This window comes from Notamacropus eugenii, chromosome 7 (assembly GCF_028372415.1).
Source record: "Notamacropus eugenii isolate mMacEug1 chromosome 7, mMacEug1.pri_v2, whole genome shotgun sequence".
In the NCBI taxonomy this organism is placed as follows: Eukaryota; Metazoa; Chordata; class Mammalia; order Diprotodontia; family Macropodidae; genus Notamacropus; species Notamacropus eugenii.
In genome coordinates, this window is record NC_092878.1 from 128,673,082 (window position 1) to 128,695,204 (window position 22,123).

At 37.1% G+C, this 22,123-nt stretch overlaps 1 long non-coding RNA gene and 1 pseudogene across 1 annotated transcript; both read left to right on the forward strand.

The window, feature by feature from the left end:
- The first annotated feature begins 15,046 nt into the window (after window positions 1-15,046).
- Window positions 15,047-21,627, forward strand: LOC140514166 (uncharacterized). Its single transcript, XR_011970453.1, has 3 exons — window positions 15,047-15,129; window positions 17,607-17,659; window positions 21,546-21,627. It is a non-coding gene; the product is annotated as an uncharacterized lncRNA (long non-coding RNA).
- Window positions 17,716-19,055, forward strand: LOC140513929 (uncharacterized; annotated as a pseudogene).
- Window positions 21,628-22,123: the final 496 nt, after the last annotated feature.

Consider the following 22,123-nt stretch of genomic DNA (forward strand, 5'->3'; position numbering starts at 1 on the left):
ATTTAATAGATCTGGTATTAAGCTTACAAAATTTTAGATTATAGGAAATTGCCACTAAGAATAGGGACACTGCAGGGAAACATCTTCCTAACTTCATGTCAATTTCAGGCAGGAGTAGGTTGTCAACTGGCATTCAAACAGGCTTAAAGTCTACCAGGTGTCAGTGGGGAAATTGAGTCAGGAGAATCCTACCTCAGCCCAGGCTGAACAGCCGCTCTCCCAACCTTCCCATGAGATCACCTTTTTGCAGTTCATACCAGCATATCACAAGCTTGCTGGAATCACGGATCAGTGATTCAGACTGCTTTTCTTACTATCCACACCTGGAGTTAGACTCCGAACAGTCAGCTAATAGTCCCATAAAATCTTAAAATAGCAAGCTCTAATAATTAGTTTCAGATCTGACTATAATTTCACATTTCCTAAGAAACATCTTTTGAAGCAAGTCTTAAGTAGCTTACATGCCTTTCTATACTTTTTCTAGCTCCTGATTAAATAATAGTCATCATAAGTTATTGCTCTAATAGATTTACATGTTTCCCAAACTACTCTGTCCCTTTCTAACCATACTCAGTCTAAAAGAATGAACTACATTAATAAGTTCAAACACTAACTTCAACTTATGTTCATGAAATGAATTCAAGTCAAAACAGAAACGTTTAACTTTTCCATCAATGCCAAATATTACCAGAGGTAACCTGCCTGTAAGAAACTTAGACCGAAATTCTTTTCTCCAAACTAAAGATATCTCTGATTTAGTCTCAGTAATTAATTCAGTCTATTATATTTACCCCAATGCTTTGATATCATTTTGTAACATGTAAAGATCTTATTCCTTATTCCTTTGTCCATTACCCCAAAAGAGCTTTAGTCTCATTTGTCTAAAAGGACCCTGGAAAACCTCACCTTGTCCCATGTGAACTGGTTCTCTAGAGGCCTATAGAGTCATATCACTATGCACTATTAATCCAATTCTCCAGGTTACTGGTCACTCCCATCAAGACCATTCCTGGAACCTCCAGACCACCTGGGATCACCCTTCCTCAGTCAAGGACTCCTTCCTCAGTCCCTCTGTAGATAAGATAACAAACTTTGACCTTCTTTAGCTGAAAGAAGCCTTGGGTTGAATTCATTTGAGTAGGACCCAGCAAATTACTGTTTGGGGATCTCAAGTACCGCTAAACCTCAACAATTCCATACAATTGCAATTAACTTTAAGTTTCAATCTTGTTCTATAGAACAATGATACAACATCACATTTATACTACAGTTTCCTTTCCTTCATCTAATTATTCCCATAACATTCAGAAAAATGCTCTATTTCAGGGATTTTATCTTTCACAAGATCATACCAGAGTATTCATTTACCCAATTAACTGAAAACAGCAAGATTCTACTTCCATTGTGCTTACATTTTAAACTATCTGCTTTGATTATAGAAACATGTCATGTAAACCAAAAGTAAGAACCTAATTAGATATCACCTCCACTTTATAGTCAGACTCAGAAATAGTCAAGTGGCAAAACATTCCTTTTCAGAGGAACACAACAGGGAAACTGACTCCCAAGGATCCCACCCCAGGCTGAGGACAGGATTGTCCTCTGAGGCATATTTCTGCCTGTAAGTCACATTCCTCCCTGAGTATGGTCCCAGCAACTTATACATTATATGGCAGGTTTCACTAATCAAAAATTTTACCAGGGCTCACATCTTAAATTTGCCCTCAAAACCAATCACTAGAGATTATTTTTCACCTAAACAAATTCCTCGTTTAGGAACTCCATATGCAGTTTACACTTTACATAGAGATCACAACTTTAACAAAGTGAAGGGCCACACCACTTGGGTGATCATTTTAGACTCTTTAGCCCCTAAGTGGGGCTGATGTTACTCCTCTCCTTCGACAATAGAAAGAGTTAACATCTCTTCTCTGAGCTTCTCCAATTCAGGTTAGATCTTAAGAAGTCCTTCTGTAATGACTGGACTTTAAAAGGAAAGATGGATGGAGCCAGGAAGTTTTTGTCTTAAAATTATCACAGAGCTTCCTGGAGCCATAAAATTCTTGGTTTCCCTTATCTTGTCCCTTATCTTCCAACCCCCCGCAAAACCCGAAGCTATTATAACAAATTAGCTTACAAATATAAATTTGGTAGGTAGGTCTTTCAAAAATCATATAAAAGATTTTACAAAACATTTCTTCATGCAACAAATATCTTCCTCTTTTAAAAAACAATTTGCAATTTATCACAAAATCCTCATGAACCTAACTGATAAAAATTACAAGTTCTAAAACTAAGGCCTTTTCACATTTGGCCATAAGCTTCCTTTTACAAACATACTTTTGTAAATGCTTGATTCATTGCAAAAAACAATTTTAGTTAAAACTTCCTTCTTAACAGCAGAAATAAACGTTTTGATATACTTAATACATCCTTAGATGGAACAGCCTTGAAAATCACACTCATATAAAAAAATATATATGTATTTTTTTCAAAGATTCTCATTTTCTCAATAGGAATTCTACAACACAGAAATTCTTACACAGAATTCATAACAGCTGTTTAAAAATAATTCATCATTAATTTAACAATGCATTTTCTAATATAACAACATTTAGATTTACTTAAAAATTTAAAACTACTTAAGCTTATTTAAAATTTAAAATAAGTCATTACTCATTCAGGTGAATGGATTTTCATATCACCATGCACAGTAATTCATGTCCTTACCACCATGTGAGCACACTCTGTCACCTGATATCCTTTCAGAGAGAGTCATCTCAAATTTGAATGAGCTACTAATTATCAAATCAAGTTACATGATTTTTTTCTCTCTTCTTAAAATACTTCCTCACACCCTCACTACTTACTGAAACCTTCTAAAACTGACCCATCAACTGACTATTCAAACCTTATTCATCTTTCCAAGTCTCTCAGTCCCATTACTCAGATTATCTAGTTCTTCCACATCTTAACTATAATTGCCTGCACTGAAATCCCTTTCCAGCTTAAATATGCCATCATATAGCAAACATCAGCATATTCACTGCTTGTTTATAACCAAATATAAGCTTCAAATTATCAGATTTCTAGCATATCCTTTTAAAACCCCAATCCATATATGACAAACTCCAAATTTAAAAATTGTGTAACAATTATATTAGTTTAATGTTGCATCTAACATATACCTATCCTTATGTTAAGCGCTTTACAATCAGAAATGCCAAATAACAATGTTTTCTGCTTAATCCTGATAGGAAGAACATTCTCAGAGGCTTCTCTGTATTCTTTCAGGACAGATTTTCACTTGCAATCATATCAAACCTGGATTTGTAATGACTAATGATAAATATTTTAGCCCTCCTTTTTTTTCAAATACTTTTGCTACTGAAAGAAAACTTTATTTATAACTTCCCATAATCTCTTTTTACTCTACTTCCTTAAAGAGTTGAAACACCATCTTCCAGCTCCCCTCCCCTCTCCAAGGCCCATCAGACCAGGAGCTTTCCCAATTAACTCTGACTGGGAGGGAGAGGGGGTAACCTCCCCTGAACACATAGTCTAGACACATGGATACTGCATTCTCATCCATATCCTTCTGCCTTGGGAATTTCAGGCTCTAGAAAGAGTTGAAATCCCACCTGCTCTCCTCAGGTTAGCGCAAGATCCAGGCAGATTCTTGAGGAACTTCCATACACACCCTCCTTGTCTTCATCCTTCAGAATCTGGAGAGAGTCAATGCTTCCGAAAGAAATCACTGAAATTTCAAAGTGAACTTGCAATTTTAAACACACTGTCCGGTATCAGATACATTGACCCAGTTCAAACCTAAAGTACAGATTTTAGCTTTGAGATCTCATCAAATCAAAACTCAACTTTTCCCTGCAGAATGCCTGAGGTTCATTTTCCATTATCTTTCTTTTCATCTTCAAAAACATGACCAGGGTCAGAGAATGCAGAAAGTTTCTTTTTTTTAACAACTTTCAAAAAATTTTCAAACTCTTTATTGACACATTTCGGGGAACAGATCAAGCAAAACAGTAAAACATTCTCTCTCTCTCTCTCTCTCTCTCTCTCTCTCTCTCTCTCTCTCTCTCCTCTCCAACCCACTCATTCCTCTGCAACTGCTGTAATCAGGGAGAGAAGAGGGGGAGATTAAGAGATAGTAGAATTCCAAGCAAAAGTCCAGCTACTGCCCTGGCTACTCTGGCTAGCTGCATTTACAAGTTATTAAAACACTTCACAAATACACAAACACAGAACAGACAGAGCAATATAGATTCTCTCTTTTTCGAAAATAGACTGATTTTAAATTAGACCAGTCAAAATTCAACTATTCATGTCAATTTACTCTGATTCCAAGTCAATTTCAAAAGAATCCTTCCCAGAATCTAGATTCTCCCTCCCCCCTCTTCCTCTCTGCTCTCTCTCCAGAGTAGACAGGGGAAGGAATATAGCCAGCATTCCTTTAAACGGACTTCCAAAGGAATACCCAGAGGATTATTCATCCCCTCCCTGGTGTCATTATCTTAAGAGTGCTCACTCCCCACGTTAGGGCTTATACTCTGAAGTCCCTGAAGGACTGGTCATGCCTAAGATCCTGAGGCAGACAAAGCAGTACTTTGCCACAGATTTTCCTGCCTTTGCTTCCCTGATTTACGCTGCCTCGGCCATTCATTCCATTGTTTTACTTGCGTTCCTGAGTTCACAACAATTCCAAACATTCCCAGAGAAGTTAGCAGTCAGAAGAGGGGAACTGGGCCTCTGAGTTTTTGGACCACTGAAAAATCAATGGCTCGCTCCCATTCCCCACAAGCAAGATTCCATCCTAATCTTTCTGATGCTAAAGATCCCAGACCAGCCCCCAAGAATTGTTAGAAGTGAGCCCTTCTAACAAGCCCCTAACAGTGAGAAACATGCTTACCTTAAATAAAGAACAATACCTGTTGTGAAATCAGGAAAGCCTTTATTAATGTTTAAGTACATTCCCCTGAATGGACAGGTAGTCTCCCCAGAAAGGTTACAGGACAACTACAACACGTGCAGAAAGATGGGGTTTCTTATACTGTTTTCCTAACTTTGGATCTCCTGTGATACTGTCCCCTGATCATGTGACTTCTGTTCTCTTCTCTGACAGGCCCTTCCTCACACAGCTCCTTAGGCCTGTGCATTAGTTTCTGACCTCTAACCTGTCCATGTGAGGTCACAACCCTTATCACCTAGGAATGTGGACAACATAACTTTCTTACTTCCCACAATTATATGCTAGCAAAACCAAGGACAAACAAAATGGGTAATTATATACAAAAATATAAAAAATAACAAGGTATCTCTTATCCTAAACAGCTGACCAGGAAACCGGATTTTAAAAAATGATTAAGAATCACCAGACTCCCTGAAAACCATACCCAAGTCAAAAACCTGAACACTATATTTCAGCAATTGTCCAAATGATTAGAAACAGGGGACAAAGTAAAAATAGAAAGAATCCACTGATCACTTCCTGAAATAAACCCCAAGCTGAAATCACTCAGGAATGTTATAGCCAAAAATTAGACCTTTCAAATCAAAATAAAAATTAATGCAAGGAGACAAAAGAACAGAAAGGAACCTTAGTCCAGATCACATGCAGAAATTACTATAAAGGAGAAAATATTTTGAAATAATATATTCCAACAAAGCAAAAGACAAAACATAATCAAAAACCCTTTGCAAAACCACAGAGAGGAGAAAAAATGGATCATTAATAGAAGACTTTCAAGCATTCCTGATGAAAAGACCAAGAATAAAGGAAATCTTTGAAATACAAACACAAAAGAATCCAAAAAATAGAGATAAAGACAGATACAGGATGTTTCAAAATTCTTAGTATAATTTTAAGGATAGCTTAAAAGTTCACTAAGACTTATGAAACCTCCTGTACATTCAAGTAATTAGGAGGTGCTAAATAATGGTAAAGTGCTTACATTCTAATGGAAAAAGGAAACCATAACCCTGGCAGAAAACTATTGTTTTCAAGGGTCACACAGAGAATTAAGTGAGACAAACACAGGACTTTTTTTTCCTGTTTTGTTGGTTTTCAGGGAGAAAAAAAAAAGATGGAAAAGGAATATACTATCAATCAACATGCACATTAAACATTTACCAGATATTACTGTGCTAAATATGGTGGGGGTGGGTGGGGTATGTGTGTGTATTCACACATATATACATATCTACATATACAGATACATATGTATACACATACATATATATATACAGATATATTTAGACACATACACAAGGTGTGTGTGTGTGTGTGTGTGTGTGTGTGTGTGTGTGTGTGTGTGTGTGTGAAGAGAGAATTTCTTGCCTTCAAGTAACTTTAATTTTACTATGGGAGATAACATATAAAACTTAAGTATATACAATATAGTTATCCTTTCCACATCACAACTTTCCCCATCATGTTTTCAGTACATCATGTGTTGGCTTAAAAAAATTGGAATTTGGGGGGAGTTTTGTGGAAGCCATGGATGACATACAAGGGCCAGCAGATGATATTAAAAAAGTTAGAAGCTCAGAAATGCATAAAATGTAGGTATACTGTTAAAAGAGAGAGATATAAAAGAGCTGGTTCAAAATGCGAATGAATTCACTTAGACCTTCTCTGTAGACACTGGAAGCTTTACTGACACAAAAGCAGCAGGCCTGAGATTTAGCAAGGAGCTAAACAAAGGCAGTGATATAGGAAAAGGGACAAACATATAGGATGATTTTAGGGTTTCCTTGTGTGGGTTGGAGATCTAGGGTAAGTCTTGCAAGATAAAGAAATCTTCCAAGACAAAGGCATAGAGTGAGGAGTATGAATGACACCAGATAAGGAAATTCCATTCCCCTGGATGAAGGGTGAGAACAAGGAATTATATGGTCCAGGATAAGGGGAAGCTTTGTGGTAAGGGGAGACTTTGAAGGGCTTCACAAAGTCAACCAATTGATAATATTTAATATAAATTTTAGACTTTAATAAGGTTCAAAGTTTGAATTAAGAAGAGCCTGAACCTAATAGTCCCCTTTGTTTAACTTAGAGGATGCCTTTTGATGTCAAGCAAATGGGACTTCCTTACCAGACCCTTCTTCTAGTATCCTAGTGATAAGAGAAAAACACAGATACCTTGGGTTGTAACTTCAGCTTTGTCAACTCTGTTAAGATAAACAACTTCAAAGGCATGCTAGGGAAAGAAGATGCCCAGAGCTTGGGATCATAAAACCCAACTGATGCTACTTTGTTTTCAGTGTGTTTATCTAAGAGAACTCCTTTCTCACGGCAAAATGTATATAAGCCAGAAGATTTCTGTACTGGGTAGCCAGAACATTTCTGGCTCCATAATGCATTATGTTACTGTTGTCTTTAATAGGGAATTGATTAATTAATTAATTAAATCATAAAATGTATGCATTTAGCTTGTTGCCTTTTCTTAACAAGTTTTCAGGTCAACACAATCTTATTTTTAAGTCTTAGGGCACTGTTTCTATCCACATCAATACTATATTTACTTAACATTGGCCTATATATATATAACCTATGACCAAATACTTAACCCCAATTTTATGAAAAGGTACTGTAAACATTCTACAAAAGAAAAAGAAAAATTTCAGATTTCTCTGGTACAACAGGTGGACAAAAAATTTTACATGGAATTTCAAGACTGAAGGGGTGCTGAGTCATCAAGTGCTTCATAACACATTTATTGTTTGTTTGTTTGTTTTTAATTGAATTATTTTGTTTCAGTGTTCGACAATCACTTCCATATATCTTAGATTTTCTTCCATTCCTTCCCCCTCACTCTCCCTCATTCCCCACTCCCTCCCTGAGATGGAGTACAATCTTATATAGATTCTACACATACATTCCTATTAAATGCATGTGGCATAGAAGAATTAAAATGAATGGGAGAAACCATAAAACAAAACATAATAAAAAGAAAATGGTCTGTTTCTAACCACGATCCAACTCCATAGTTCTTTCTCTGGATGTGGAAGGCATTTTGCCTCAAGAGTCCATTGGAAATTTTTTAAATCCATGCCTTTCAATGAAGTACTAAGTCTACCAGAAAAATTCCTTGCACACTATGATTGTTGCTGTGTACAAAGTTCTCCTGGTTCTGCTCCTTTCACTCAGCATCAGTTCATATAAGTCCTTCCAGGCCTCTCTGAAGTCTTCCTGTTCATCATTTCTCATAGCACAATAGTATTCCATTACATTCATATATCACAGCTTGTTCAGCCATTCCCCAATGTGTGGGCATCCCCTTGACTTCCAGTTTTTGGCCACCACAAAGAGAGCTGCTACAAATATTTTTTGTACATTCTTTTTCTCACTTCTGTTTAGTCTTTGAAATACTTTAGCTTCAAAATAGTGGGAATTAAGCCTGGTAGGTAACCTGGTATCATTAGGGCTGATCATTACTTTGACTGTTTTTCTTTTTGGACAATGAAAGAACCAATAGTGCTGTTATCATAATCATTGCCCAAAGAGTTGCTTTTGCTGGGAACTTAGAGTCACATGTGAAATCAAACAAAAGAACTGCAGAGTCACCTCAGTTAGTGACATCCTTTAGAATCAGCTCAGAGGTAACACAAATTTTTGTTGAGCTCTCCCTAACCACACCACCCCCTTACATTTTCTTTCTCCCTTCCCTCCTCAGATTATCTCTTATTTACCTACTTATATTTACTTATATGTAAATGCTGAATCCACTGAGTAGAATATACGCAAAGAACTTTTTTCCTTTCCCTTTTTTTTTGATGGGGGACAGGAAGACCCTTTTATTTTTAGTACTTAGCACATGAATGTCTTAATATATGAGTTTAATTAATCTGTCCTTCTACATGATCTTCATATATATCACCTCTGGTCTCCTGAGAAGCTCTTTAGATTCCCTGTGAGCCAAATACTTCCAAGAAATAACCTTTAACACTTAGGTAGAGAAATGTTGCCTATCTGCCTATGTGCCAGCAATGAAATGTTGATTGTTGCAACACAGCTATACTGGGTTACATGAAAAAATTTATAGCAGCATTTTTGTCATAATAAATAACAGGAAACAAAGTAGAACCTCATTGATTAAGGAATGAGTAACAAGTTGTGAAAAATGAAAGTAATGGAATACTATGTTATTTTAAAATTGTGAATATTAAAGATACAGAAAAGCATGGGGAAACTGATAAACTAGTGCAGAGTGAAGTAAACAGTGCCATAAAAACAATATATATAATGAAAACCATGCAAATAGAGGACTTCTGGGTCACATGACTAACAAGATGGCAGCAGATTAGACATTTTCTCTGATCCCCATAACTATTCAGACCTCTCCAAAACAGAAATTATGTGCCAAAGATAAAGCTATTTCAGCTAGAATAACTAGAATCCAATAGAAGGTAAAAAATAAAACAACCCCTTCCCTCCTCCACTGACACCTACCCTAACCTTACTCAGTACCCCTGACCCACCAACCCACAGGCTACCAGCAGTGAGGCTGCACTACCTGACCAAAGGACCTAACAAAATGGGCTTACAACAAAATCCAACTGCACACTCCAGTCCCCCCTCTTTTTTCTCAGTGCCCAGAAGATCTGGACTTTAGACTTCAGATATTTACTTGAGTTGTGACAGAATGATAGTGCTGTGGGGGCAGCATTTTGTGCTACAAAAGATCTCTTTGGGACAGCAGAAGACAAGGAAAGGAATAGGATATATGTATGGGCTTGAACTAGAGCTCAATCCCACACACCACACTCCTATCCTCCCAGAGTCTCAAGGACCCAAACTAGAGGAATCAACCCCATACCACCATACAACACTTTTAACTTCTGGTCCCAGGCTGGAGAAGTGAGCAAGAGAGGGAGTGAACAGGATATCAAGACAGGACACCATGTGTGTATATCTGAACTCTACAGAACTCCACTATGCCTGAAGGGAAAGAGTTTAGCATGTAGATGAGTCCCTCCAAAGATCACTTGGGGTAGAAACCTAAGTTGGTGAACCTTGAATTGCCCAATGGGAGGAAGCTGAAATACTTTGAGATCCAGCCCCAAAGGAAACCACCGCCAGAGACGTTGAGAAGAGAGAAGATCCTGTGGACTTTGAGGAAAATATGGAACCATAATATGGAACTACCTAAGTGGTTTAAAAGAAAAATGAGAATTATGAGAGCAAATTTATATGCTGCATAGCAAAACATTGGACAGAATAGAAAATTGTGAACCTGTGATATCAAATCTCACTATCATATCATCTGTAATGACTAATAGAGAGAAGAAAAATGAAAAAGAATAATCAGAACATTTTATGCACAGTTATGTGCTAACAAAATTAAAAATACAAAAGAAATAGAGGAATACCTTCAAAAATATGAAGTATTTATCAGAAATCCAGATAGAGATTTTAGATAACCCAATCTCAGAAAAGGAAATAAATCAAGTTGTAAAGGAATAACAAAAGAAAAATAAATCTGATCCTAAAGGATTCCCAGAAGAATACTATCAAAATTGAAAAAAAAAAACATTAATAGTCATCCTTCACAAATCATTCTCAAAAACTGAGAAAGAAACCAGCTTAACAGAATCCTTTTATGAAACAAATCCAGTCCTAATTATGATCAAACGGGATTTACCACCAGCAATACAAGGATAGTTCAATATTAGGAAAACAAACAACATAATCATATTAAAACCCCAAATAACCAAAGCTACATAATTATCTCAACTGGTTCAGAAAAAAGGCTTCAATAAGGTACAATACACATTTATGCTTTTTAAAAAAATCTTACAAAGTATTGGCATGGAGGAACCTTTTAAAAATATCACTAAAAAGTATCTAAAAGCAAAAATAAGCATCAAATGTGATGAGGATACACAAGAATCTTTCCCAAAGCACATGTGGATGAAGCAAGGATGTCCACTCTCCCCACTATTAAATGCTACTAACAGCAATAAAACAAAAGAAAGAAATTAAAGGCATAAAGATAAGTAAAGAGGAAATAAAATGATGTCTTTTTGCTGATGACATGATAATACACTTGGAAAATTCTAGGGAATCAGCAATGATGCTAGTTGAGATAATGAACACCTTCAGTAAAGTTTTGGGCTACAAAATTACCCTCAAAAAATCAATAGCATTTTTGTATATTAATAAAAAATTTGAAAAGCAATAATAGAAAGAGAAATCTCATTCCTTACCTAAATACAAAAAAAAAAAGATTTATATGGATTTAATTACAAAGTATTCCTTGAAGAAACAAAAGACAGCTAAAATAGCTGGAAGAATATTCATTGCCCATGACCATGCCAATAACATTACTATAGTAGAAGAAATAGATGAATCTGAATACTCTAGGAGTCCTACTTATTCACCACTTTACAGGTCAAAAAATCAGGCTGGCAGGTTTGTGTAAATACAGACTCTTGTGTTTTTTATTCTTTTTCTATCTCAATACCTCCCTCCCCACCAAGTGGTCTGATGAGTTTATGAATTTAACTACAGGAAACACCAAAGTTAACAAACTACAAAACCAAAGGTAACAGGTCACAACACCAAATTTAAGACATTCCCCCTGTCCCCAGCATGTCACATCTCTCTGTATTACTTAACCTTCCAAATAAGGAAGGTGAAGGTATACCTTAAATGTTCCTTTTGCTGACTGCCCTAAGGCTGTGTGAAACCCTGTATAGGATATGTATGCTTCCCTCTTGTTCTGCTCTGGAAATTTTTTTCTTCAAAGAGCTCATTTATGGCTTGTTCAATTTCTTTTTCTAAGATAAGGTTATTTAAGTATTCTATATCCTGTTCTGTTAGTCCGGACAATTTATATTTTTGTGGATATTCATCCCTTTCATTAATATTGTCAGTTTTATTGGCATACATTTGGGTGAAATAGCTCTGAATAATTGCTTTTATTTTATCTTTTTTGTTTTTGATGCTGGTCATTTGGTTCTGTTCTTTTAAATCAAACTAACCAATGGTTTAATCCATTTTTTTTTTAACCAGCTCCTGGTTTATTAGTTCAAGGTTTCATTTTTGGTTTTTTTAACTTTCACTTTTGTTATTTTCTCCTTGGATTTTCAAGATTTCTATTTTGGTGTTTAATTGGGGATTTTTAATTTGTTGGTTTTCTAGTTCTTTTAGTTGCATGTCTAATTCATTGATCTGCTCTCATTTAGAGGTAAAGATTTTCCCCTAAGTACTGCTTTGGCTGTATTTCATAAATTTTAGCATATTGGCATTACCTTCAATGGCAGTGGAGTGTTGGCCTGGCGTTAGATGGAAAGACCTGGGTTCAAATTCAACCTCAGACACTTACTAGCTATATAACTCTGGGCAAGTCATTTTAACCCTTTTTTGCCTCAATTTCCTTATCTATAAAATGATCTGGAGAAGGAAATGGCAAACCACTCCAGTATCTTTGCCAAGAGAACCTGAAATGGGATCATGAAAAGTCAGTCAGTTGATTGTTTCTATGATTTGTTCTTTAACCCACCCATTTTTTAGGGCCAAGTTCTTTAGTCCAATTAATTTTTAATCTATGCTTCAAAGGCCTTTTATCAAACATAATTTTTATTGCATTATAGTCATAAAACTACATTTAATATTTCTACTTTTCTTCATTGGTTTGTGAGATTTTTATGCCCTAATACATGATCTATCTTTGTGAAAGTGGCATGCACAGCTGAGAAAGAGGTATACACCTCTTTCTATTCCCATTCAATATTCTCCGCAGATCTATCATATCTAACATTTCCAAAATTCTGTAGATCATCTTAACTTCTTATTTGCTTATTTTATGATTAGATTTATCCAGGTCTGAGAGCAGTAAATTGAGGTTCCTCCACTGCTAGTTTTATTAGCTGTTTCCTCTCAACTCATATAACGTTTCCTTTTTGAATTTAGATGCTATTTGGTGCATGTGTTCAGAATTGATATCAATCTATGATACCTTTTAGTAAAATATGGTTTTCCTGTTTATCTTTTAATTAGATCTTTTGTTTGTTTGTTTTTGCTTTGTCTGAGATCATGATTGCTACAGTTGCTTTTTTTTACTTTAAAGAAGTGTGACAACAACAATTCTATATTTCTTCTGTTGTTTGTTTGGATCTGTCTGACTCTTCATGATCCCATTTCAGGTTTTCTTGGCAAAGATACTGGAGTGGTTTGCCATTTCCTTCTCCAGATCATTTTATAGATAAGGAAATTGAGGCAAAAAAGGGTTAAAATGACTTGCCCAGAGTTATATAGCTAGTAAGTATCTGAGGCTGGATTTGAACTCAGGTCTTTCTAACTCCAGGCCAACACTCTATCTACTACACCACCTACTACAATCACAGGGAGGGAAGGATACAGATTAACAGCTGGTTTAATTAGCTTCCCACAAAGTTATTAACAAATTAAGTTACAAAATGTAGAGGCACTTGAATGAGTCATCATCTGAGAAATAGACTCCAAGCTGAATTGTAATGCCCCTTTTGTAATGCAACCTGGTTAATTACTCATCTGAATCCTCACACCTGGAAACCCCTCCAAACAATTTATTTACCTGGTATTTATGTAATGGTCATGCTCATTCACTGAGTAAGGCAAAAAGTAATTCCTTGGGTTAGCACCTCAGAGAGATAATTCTGGAAGCCAGTAATTACATGACAATAGATCAAGGGCAGGGTGGAGTTTCTTAGTAACACGGGACAGTAGTTTTTCCTGGCCAAAGCATCTTCCATTCTATGATCAATTTAGATCAGGCTTATTTGAGAATCCCTTGTTTTAGGAAAGATTCACACAGAATTATGACAAAGGTAACTCCAAAAGGACATAGCTAGGGGAGGAGGAGATAGAATTGAAATGAAAATAAGCAGCATTATCATAACTCACATTCCTATAGTCCTTTAAGGTTTACAAAGCATTTTATTCACAATAACCCCATGGAGCAAATAGAGCAAAGCATTATTTTAAAGATTTTAAAGATCTGGAAATTGAGACTCAGCAGCGTTAAGTGACTTGCTCAGCGCTACCCTAGAAGTGAGTAAACAATAATCAGGACTAAAACTGAAATCTTTTGACTTTAAGATTGGTGCTCTGAAATGAACAGTTTGCTATGGGAGTGAATGTAGGTAAAAGTAGGGAAAATGTGGGCAAAAAGCTGGTAAAAAAAAATATTAAATTTTAGTGTCAGTTTACTGTGACATTTGCTGTTTCTCCTAGGCTGTTGACCACATTCAGGTTGACTTTGCTTCCTAAAGTTAACACACCAGTATGAAATATGGCCGGCAATACATTTAAAGTCAGAAAGAATCCTTACACTACCACTTCCTGATAGGTCTGAGGCACTCAACTAAGCCGAAGGTCGACACAGGTAGTTTATTAGAAAGATTAGGTAGAACTAAGATGGCCAGATAGTTGATAAGAATCCAGATGCTCCTCAAAGAAATATGAAACTACTAAGGGGATCCTACCAGATCCCACATTTCTATATGGCTCTATAATAAAGACATTAAGTATAATATGGTCTTAAAGTCTGATGAGATGATTCTCAACCTCCTTTTAGAAGTAGCATCCTAACAAAACACTTTAAAAATATGCAAAACAGATGGACGTTCAGAATACACAAATAATCAGGGCAATGTTGGTACTACTATGTTAAATTTATAGTTTAATTAATAAGTTGTAATAAATTCATTTCATACATACATCATTATCTGACCTTTTATTGATGGAAGTTTGCATGTTTGTTAATGATTTTCTCATTTATAATTTAAAAAATAATTTAAGTAATATCTGAAGTGGCCTTTAGGAACGATTGCAGTCAAAACTAGGACAGGGTGATGTATGCCTTATGTCAACAGAGAACATTTAAAGAGTGGCTGACAGCACTTAATTTCTTGTCAAGAAAACAGGGGTGAGGCCTGTGGGAGGGCAGAGCCTCAGAGTGCTGAGGGAATCAGAGTTGATTCAAGGATGAAGCAGCTTAACTATGACCAGTGCCATCTTGAAGGGCTCGTCAGGCAAGAGAAGACAAGTGAATGCCATGAGCATCATTATGGTCTAGCACTGGAGAGGGATCATCAAAGGATCACAGCTTCAGAGTGGAAGACATGTTAGAGGTGAGGAACCTGAGAGGGGGGAGTGATGGCCCAAGGTTACCCAGGTGATAAGTGGCAGATGTGAGATCTCAAACAAGGTCCTCTGACTTTGGAGTCAGTGCTCTTTATGTTATATCTCACTGTGATCCTGGTCTTGTCCCCTGGCTAACCAGTCCTGTCATGGCCTTTAAGGGACCATTCTGCAGAATATTTTACCCAGGAGAGAAGAGGCTGGAACCAATCCCTCCCCATTTGCTATCAACCTGTAGAAGATCAGGGGCTGCCTCCCTTTTGCTCAGGGAGACAGTGGGCATTTCAAGGAAAGCAAAGCCCAAGAATACAGTCCTTTAGCCTCTCCTGGAGGAACTTGTTTTCCCTAATTTAGGTTCCTTTAATTTCCTTCCATCCTACCTAAGGGAACTCTGGGGGAATTTGGAGCCAGAATGTACATGGAAGGACATTCTCTACTAAATAGCTGGTGCAGAGTCAGGAAACCAAGACCTACTACTCTGGAAAAGTTTGCTTCCACAAGAGACAACAAATGTTAACCTGGCTGAAAGAACGTTGCATTAGGTAGGGAATGAGTCCTTGTTCTGACACTAACTGGATCTCTTTTCTCTTCTGTAGAATGGGGCTGGTAGTGGTAGAAAACATGGTCTCTAAGGATCTTTCTAGTTTTGACTGTGTATCTATGAGATTGGAGTACATATACACTCCCTCTCAACTTAGTCCTAATTTCAGTGGCAGTTCCATGAGCTTAAGTAAGGTACCTCAGCTCCCTCTGGGCCTTAGTTTCCTCCTTTGTAAATTGGGTTATTCTAGTTCTAACATGATAATCATTCTAGTTCTAACATGATAATCTAAGGGTTTTGAGGGGATTGGTTTAAAACTCTGTCATCTCCCTCCTCTAAAATAAATATTTATTCAAGGGATGCCACTCCATACCCCACCCGAGTAATCAGATTTCTTGGATTGAAAAAAAAGAGTTTTTGAAATGAATGAGTTGTAATAGAAAGCTACCAAATAGACTGCTTCCTCTCTAGGCAGAAAGCCTCAGCAGTGCTATCCTATTGCTTTGGCCAGTTCCATCAGCTGACACTCATACGCGCCCTTCACCATCCTGAGTACCCTTCTCTAAGTCTCCAGCTTATCAGCGCCCTTGCTAAAATATAGTAACTGAAAACAATGCTCACATGGCATCTGATGAGGGCCAAGTACAGCGCAACTGTGGACTTCTTGCTGGATGGCCCTGTCTCTCAATACAGCCCAAGATGACATCTGTTTTCCTGCAGTCTTAACAAATCATGGAAGTTTGCATTCCTCTAAAATTCCCAAATCTTTTTTCAGAAAAATTGCCTTTTAGCTATATTATACCTCCCTTATCTTGTACTGAGGAAGGTGAGTTTTTGGATCCATTTATTCCTATTAAAGTTCATCTTGTTAGATTTAGCCCACTGTTCTAGCCCATATTTTCTTGTTTGATCACTTCAGTCTAGTCTGCCTTTTCATGACCCCATTTGGGTTTTTTGTTTGTTTGTTTGTTTTTTAGCAAAGATACTGGAGTGGTTTGCCATTTCCTTCTCTAGCTCTTTGTCAGATCAGGAATTGAGGCAAACATGGTTAAGTGACTTGCCCAAGGTCACACAGTTAATAAGTGTCTGAGGTCAGATTTGAACTGTATCTAACCAGCCTTGACACCATATATGGCCCTCTAGGTCTTCAAGTGCAGCCCTTTAACTGAATTCAAACTTCACAGAACACAAACCCTTTTATTTTATTATTAACCTATGTACTTTATTGACATTTAACTCATTCATCTAGGGTTAGTTATCCTTAAATCCATGTTATCTTCAGATTTTCTAAGAATGCCTTTATACAAGTCATTGGTGAAAATGCACAAGGCCAATTGTTAAATCTGCACGTTGTTCCACTGGAAATTTCCTTACAAATTGACAGCAAAACATGGCACCTCTTTGGTTCTGGATTCAAACAGGTCAAAATTCACCCCAAATTCATTATCCCACAACCCTCCCATCTTTTACACAAAAAAAGGACGAAAGACAAATGTGTTGATAAAATCTAACTAGACTCACTCTATAGCATATTCCTGATCTACTAGTGTAGCCACTTGTCAAAAAAGAAATAAAGTTAATCTGCACATCCTGTACTTGATGAAACCATGAGGGATCTTGTGATCACTTCCTTTTCTACAATTACTAGGTAATACATTTAATAAAATATTCTAGACTTTAGAAAGATTGAAGTCATGCTCTCTGGACTATACTTGACAGTATCCATCCTCTTCCCTTAAAAAAATAAATCAGATTTTTGTGGAAATGAATGTTGAAAACTTAAATAAATAAATTTAAATACAAAAAATTAAGAAAATAAATCAGGATAACCTCCCATTCCCTAATTTTATAGCTTCGTTTCCATTTTCTATGATCTTTCCAATATACTAACAATGGCTTACCAATCACTTATGCTAATTCCTTCAGTAAACAAGGATATATTCCAATTGGACCTGGTGACTTGAAGTCTTCAATGATAGGTAAGTTCTCTCAGTTTCTTTTACTATCTTCGTTATCAATTCCCTATTGGCCATTTATGTTCTGTCATTTTCAGACCAAAGACCATTCTTGTCAGAGAAAACAGAAGTAACGTTGAGGTTCCTCTCTTTCCACCAAATGAGCTAAAGAACCAAACAAAAGACATTTTTTTAAATTGGCTTTAGATTTCCTTTCTAGGCTCAGGTCATTCTGAGTTTTAGTACTTCTGACACCGATCTCATATAGGCCAATGCCATGTTTCCTATTTATTACCTGTTACCACTCCTTGATTCCATTTTCTGTATATGTCTATTTTAAATTACAGAATACTATCAGGAAAAGCCTGATCCCAAGCTCTAGTATACAAAGATGCTCTGACTAGGGAAAAAGGCTGTCCTCAGATAATTAGTTTCCTTTATAATGGCAAATTACCCATTGATACTAAATCACCTGGCTGTAGATTCCAACCAGACTATGTTTCTAACCTTTTCTCAAAAATATGTCACTGCCTAAATTGTGATATGTGAATGTCATGGAATATTATTACACCATAAGAATGATTAAATAAAGCCGTGCAAGAGTAATTCCCACTGCCCCTGCCACTTTGGCTGCCACAACCACGACCACTGTCGCAGCCACAGTTGTCCTGTTCCAGAGGTGGGAGAACAAGGGCACTAAGCCAAGCCTGGGTAATGAACCCCCTGAAGGAGACTCAAGCAATGTCTTTGGAATTCCAGAAGTTATTCCTTCAAATAGACCAAACAGAATGGCATCAAATATCTTTGGAGCAACGGAGGAACCTCAGAATACATTCAAAAGGTCAAATCCTCCAGGAAGCAAAGTGGCATCTTTGAAAAGCCTTCTCCTGTGCAGGCTACATATCATTTGAATCCCCTTGGTGGGAAGACCAGTGACATCTCTGGGTCTCCAGTCACCATTACTGCACCCTTATAGAACACCCAAATAAGCCCAAGAGAATCATATTGTCTCATGTGAAGGTGAGGGCACAAAATTGCAATTCAGAGTTACAGAGAACACACAATCTTCAAGAGAACACCATGATGAGAGATGTGACAAAGGAAAGGAGGGGTGAGACAAGGAAAATGAGTCTAAACTCAAGATTGACAACCAGAAGCCCTGGTTCAGCCCCAGTCTTCGCTTACACAACAAAGCCCTCATCAGGTGTTACCACCAGGTGACAAATCCAGCATCTTTTGCTCTAAAGGAAACTAAAACCAGCATCTTCAGACTAGAAATTCTTCTGTTAGGGTGTCAAGGTTTATGGGTTCTAATTAGTTCAAGTTGAGGTGTGGTGGGGTGGATGATTTATATGAAGATTTTTATGTAGTTTGCTGTTCAAACTTGTCTTCTAGAAACAGCTAAGGATACACAAGACCAGGGGACACAGAACCTTTCAGGAAATAGAGAAAACAAATCTTATGGGAGCAATAAGGAATTCTCCAGTTTTGCATACAAGAATTAATTCCAAATATAGAGAAGCACTGATGGAGTGAAAATGGAGAAAGAGTAGGATCTTCATGGGTACTAGAAACATCTGTGTTTTGGTGGGCCAATGTACATCGAGGGATAGTTCCGCAGCAGTAGCCATTAGCAGTGTCCCTAGGGGAATAAAAACCCACCTTGATGATGGTTGGACAGTTGCCCAAGGAATGCTCCCCGTCCTTTGTCTGGTAAAGGGATACAACTTGTGTTTTGAAAAGGTGATAGATCATTTAGCTAACTGCCCTTACAGAGCAATGATACAGGACCTTTACCTTTTCTGGGGGTACTACTAATAGTTGATAAAATGGGTGTTAAATCTGTTTATGTCCTTTCAAGTTTGCCTCTATAATGTATTGTTCCGCAAACATTGTATGAGGCTTTTTGACCACCTTCCCACAAAAGCCAGGGAAAAACTCACTAAAGTTGCAACTTGAGAGGGGTATGGGACTTGATTTGACCTCCTGCAAGTTCTTATCCATCAAACCAATTTTCCTTTTCTCGTTTGTAGGTCTGTATTTAATGGTCGATTTTTGCACCCAAATCTTCCAGGGGCATCGTTCTGTCTTCCAAAAGGTCTTGGCCTGATCTTAGATCAAAAGGCCTGCCTTACATAAGAGAGTAAATTGGATCTCTTTATTAACTGATTTTTGAAGTGAATCACTTTTCCTTGCCATTCTCATAAGCCTCAAATGCCTCTGAAGCTCACCTGTGGGGTGAACATACTACTTTCACAAACCACAATTCTTTTCTAAAGGGAGGAAGTGGGGCCTTCCAGTCTTTTTTTAAAGGCCTTATTAACCTATCCAATTTCTTTCTGATATTTTGGTTATTCATATTTTTTCTTGGACTTTTTTTTTCTAACTGTAATCAGTTGATGGGGGGGAGAGAAAAATCACTAAGAACTTTTAGTCCTTCAAAATAAACATTTTGGACAATATTCAAAGAGCCATTTTTAATGCTATCCAAATACCAGCTTCACAAACTGCTGATGATTTTGAATCACTAACTTGCATGTGACTTTGAACACCTTAATTACCTAAGGATGCTAAAAAGCAAGAGAAAATTCTCTTGTATAAGTGACTCCTCATCTTGGGGGAATCTCTGCAATCTTCTGCCCAGTGAAACTGGAAATGTTAGAACTAGAAATTAATTAGATCTAATATCAGTGGATAAAATAGGAGTTTTTCAAGTAGAAATGAGACGACAATTTTCTCAAAGCTATTCTATTCACATTTAACTACCCAATTATGTCCCTGCGATTCATTTAGGGAAAAGTTCCTCAGTCATACTAAGTAACACTGTATTTTACAATTCCATACCTTTCATATTGGAATATCTGTTATTATCGTGGTGGGTTTCACGATGGGTATCTAACTATTCTACTTAAAATATTTAGCAAAATGGACACCTTGTATTAACATGCACCCATTGTCCTCAATGTTTAAGGGCCTATAGGAAACTGCTGTTAAACACTTTTTATTTGTCAAAATAGGGGGAACTGGCACGTGGGATTTGTTAGTCAAAGATTTTAGCTCTTGAGGAGGTAAAAGTACTTTACAGCCAAGGTAAGCTTGCTGTTTTCCTATGAGCCGGGAGAGATAATACCCAATTTAACTAACGGGTTGTGCTGTAAGATATTGGAAGTCAGTGGTTTGAAACTAGGAAATCATTTTTATATAGAAACAATGTTGTAAATAGTGATTAAATTCTTAGGCTGGATAACAGAAGTCTATTTAACCCAGAATGTAGCTGAACTATGGAATCTGACCACCATTTATAATAGCGTGTCTATGGCAAATCGTGTTTGGTGGCAAAAACATACCTCATTAGCCACATCCCTGGCAATGATAATTCCCCTTTACTGCCTGAATTCTACAGCTCTAAGCCACTAGTGGTGATTCCTAGAGCAAGAGTTCCAGTCCAATGGGGTGGTGAGCGACAGGGGTGGAGTATCTAGTGGGAAAGAGGAGCAGAAGTGCTGTTATAAACAGCAAAAGCAGGATGTTTTCCCTCTCTTTCGAACTCTCTTTTCCTTGTTTCTTGATGTATCTTGTTGTTGTGGATCCTGAAATTGGGTGTAGAGGGGCTCTGGAAGGGTGGGGAATGAAAGTGCCCATGAGAATGCAATTGGCTTGCAGCAAGAATGCTTCTATGCTCATCTGTATGTGAACACAGCACGTATGGCTTGCATTTGTTAGCATCCTACTCTCAGTCTCTTCTAAAATGCGTTAAGAAATTATTTGTCCTTGTATTTGTGTTATGATGCCTCAAAACCTGTTTTTTAAATGCGGTTGGTGTCAACATTTTCTCTAGAACTACATCAAAAAACTTGATGCTTAAACTTTCCAGTGCAATTTTGACGGGAGCACATTCCTATTTTTACAGTTACGGGAATAACAGTTATATTAAACCTGGCAATCATGCCAATCAAAAAATAGAATGATTAAACAAACTGACAGTTGCAGAGGAAACTGGGAAGATGTAACCACAACGAGGAGAACAATGCATACAAAGACAACATCACAAAGAAAAGCAGGTTTGAAAGACTTCAGTACAGCACTATGATGAACCATAATTCCAGAGGATCAAACATGAAACACCTCGCCTCCCTCCTGTTAGAAAAAGGATGTATTTAAAATGCAGAAGTAAACAACACAGCCATTGTGGAAATTTGTTTCCTTGGACTATGCATATTGATTATAAGGGTTTTGCTTTTCTTTGCTTTTTATATATGTTCAATTGTGGGGGTAGAATGGGAAGGAGAAATAACAATTGCTTGCAAAAAACGTATCTTGAGTGTGTGTGTGTGTGTGTGTGTATGCCACTGGTCACAGCAAATGAGGCTGATTCAGCATAAATCTATTGCTACTCCAGAAAAAAAAATTATGTTTGGTCAGTAGTATTTTCTTCACATATAACTTAAATGAATTGAACGTATTGAACACCATTTATTGCCAGATACT